Source organism: Gossypium hirsutum, chromosome A11, assembly GCF_007990345.1.
Source record: "Gossypium hirsutum isolate 1008001.06 chromosome A11, Gossypium_hirsutum_v2.1, whole genome shotgun sequence".
NCBI lineage: Eukaryota > Viridiplantae > Streptophyta > Magnoliopsida > Malvales > Malvaceae > Gossypium > Gossypium hirsutum.
The window spans coordinates 29,968,976-29,972,154 of NC_053434.1; the positions used below are offsets into that span (position 1 = coordinate 29,968,976).

At 32.3% G+C, this 3,179-nt stretch overlaps 1 non-coding gene across 1 annotated transcript; it reads right to left on the bottom strand.

Annotated features, from left to right (window-relative positions):
• Positions 1 to 1,619: 1,619 nt before the first annotated feature.
• Positions 1,620 to 1,726, bottom strand: LOC121210590 (small nucleolar RNA R71). The gene has a single exon (XR_005905705.1). It is a non-coding gene; the product is annotated as a small nucleolar RNA R71 (small nucleolar RNA).
• Positions 1,727 to 3,179: the final 1,453 nt, after the last annotated feature.

The window sequence follows — 3,179 nt, forward strand, 5'->3', positions numbered from 1 at the left end:
ACAAAAATAATAAGATATGATAGGGTCGTTAGAAAATACTCAAGAAAACAAGTCGAGAAACACCATTGAAGTCGACTTTGAAGCAGATTTCCGTCAAGATTAAAGATTCCTAGTTGATTTCTTAGGAAGTTATCATGAGTTTCTTTTATTCTTTCAGTAATATTGTATATTTGATTTTTCTCTTTTCGAGCATGGCCTAATTTTCTAAATGCCTAAAGATGATGAACTCTATGATGAATTATGTCATTTGATTTCTACTTTACGCAATAAATACTTATTTCTTGTTCTCAAATATCTGTGCTTAATTCTTGGTTTAATATTTCTAGAGTACTAACCCATGTTTGATGTGCTTAAATCGGTGGTTGAATAAACCCTGTTTAAGGTTAGATCTTGCGTAATTGAGTGGAGTTGCATGCAATTCTAGAAATAGGATGACATAAATCTACCAAATTAGAGTCAAATCTAATGGGGAATTTACATAATAAGTTAATGTGATAATAGGGGTTTTAATTAGAAAGAAATTTTAATTAATTAACCTAGAGTAAGTTTCTTTTATACTCAAAAGAGATATTAGCATAATTTAGGGATTTCTACGGATTAATGTACTAAGTAAAAAAATTGTGTAATTTAGATTGATAGAGACAGATGAAATCTAGGTGGATTCTTTCTTAGGTATTGTTTCATTTCTTGGTTGTTATTCGATTCTTTTCGTGTTTTGTTCTTTGTTGTGTTCGTTAGTTAATTAAATTAGTTAATATTAGTTTTAATCGATCATTTGAATTAATCAGTTAAATAATAAAAAGACGGTAATTACTAGTACTTGTAGTCCTCGTGGGAATGATATATTTGCTCATCATAACTATGCTATTAATTGAGGTGCACTTGCCTTAGTAAAATTTTTAGTTAGCTTCGTGGCTATCAAGTTTTTGGTGCTATTGTCAGGGACTAGAATATTAGGAAAACTTTATTTCTATTACTTTAACCCTTTTTTATTTTAATTTTAATCTGTTATTTTTAATTTATTTTTAGATCTTGATTCACTTTTGTTTGATTCTTACAGGTTCCTTTGATTTATGACTAGAGGTAACCCGTTAAAACCATTTTTATAGTGAGATTGAAAATGTTGCTCGCAAAAATCGAAAAGAGGTTAGAGAAGCAAGACAAGGTCAACAATAGATTTTCATAGATGATCAAGAGCAAAAGGACATTACTGTGGAGATGAATATTAATCCTAGTAATTCAGAACTTGCTACACATCCTGCTCCTTAAACTATGTATGACTATACTAAGCCCACTTTGATTGGGGCTGACAAACCGACTGTTGCTGCAAATAATTTTGAGATTAAGCCAAACACAATTCAGATGATGCAGTAGTATGTTCAATTTGATGGGTTGCAAGATAAAGATTTAAATGCTCATTTAGCTAACTTTTTGGAGACCTATGACGCATTTAAGATCAATGGTGTTACTAATGATGTCATACGCCTACAGTTTTTCCCATTCTCTTTGAGGAATAAAGTGAAACAGTTGTTGAATTCACTTCCATGGGATTCCATCACTACTTGGGCTCAGATGATTGAAAATTTAAGTTGAAGTATTTTCCACTAGCCAAAATAGTCAAGTTGAGGAATGATATCTCTTCTTTTACTCAATTTAAGCTTGAGACATTGTATAACGTATGGGAGAGATTTAAGGATCTGTTGAGAAAGTATCCTCATCATGGATTACCTTTGTGGCTTCAAGTTCACACTTTTTACAATGGTTTGAATCCCTCGTCTAGGAAAATAATTGATGTTGCAGCTAGCGGAACACTGAATAATAAAACACCTGAGGCAGCCCAAGAATTTATTGAGGAGATGACACCGAATAACTATCAATGACAAGTTATGAGAACAAAACCTACCAAGACAGCCGGTGTTTTTAATATAGATGTAATTGCTATGTTGGAAAGTCACATTGAAGCTCTTAGTAAAAAAATTGATGGTTTGAGTTTTAGTAAACAAGTGAATTCTGTAATGCAATGTGATGCGATTGGAACGGGGATGATCAATCCGAAATGTTTGCCCTTCAAGTCTAACATAGAGCATGAGCAAGTCAACTTTATGGGTAATAATTATAAACCTCAAAATAACCCCTATAGCTATAATTATAACCCAGATTAGAGAAATCATCTGAATTTTTCTTGCTGCGGTCAAGGAAATCAAAGGTCACAACCCTTTCCGAGTTTTCAGCAATCTTATCAACAAGAAAAGAAGTTGAATCTTGAAGAGATGTTGACTAAATTTATTTTAGTGTCAAAAACTCAATTCCAAAACATTGAAATAACTTTGAGGAATCAGCAGACATCTTTAGGGTCTCAAAAATTAGATTAGCCAGCTTGCTAAATTGGTTTCAAAGAGACAACAAGGTAGGTTACCTAGTAACACTGAAACCAACTCAAAAGAGCAAGTCCACACAATCATTTTATGAAGAGAAAAGGTGTTAGCTGAGCCTGAAAAGAAGCTGAATCCAGAAGCTATTGAGAAAAATGATGGGATTGAAGAATGCAAGAAAGAACATAAGTCGGTGGTCAAAGAATACAAACCACAAATTTCATATCTGACAAAGTTGAAGAAAGGCTGCATGGGCAAACAATTTGGTAGATTTCTTAAAACTTTTTAAACAATTACAATTAACTTACCTTTTGTTGAAACTCTTTCGCAGATATCCAAATATGCAAAATTTTTAAAGGAGTTGTTATAAAAAAAAGGAAGTTAAAAGAGCTATCCATTATGGACTTAAATGCTCAATCATTCTCCAAAACAAACTACTCGCTAAGCTGAAAGATCCACGGAGTTTTACTATCCCTTATTTTATTGGTAGTTTTTCTAAAGCATTGGCTGATTTAGGTGCTAGTATAAATTTAATGTCTTATAAAATATTCAAACAACTTATTCTCAAGGAACTAAAACCTACTAGGATGAATATTCAATTAGCTGACAGATCTGTTAAATATCCTAAGGGCATTATTGAAGATATACTTGTAAAAGTAGATAAATTCATATTCTATGTTGACTTCGTTACACTAGACATGGATGAGGATATTAAGGTACCTATAAGTTTAGGTCTACCCTTTTTAGCCACTACTAGAACTATTATTGATGTGGGTAATGGTGAATTTATGTTGAGGGTAGGTGATG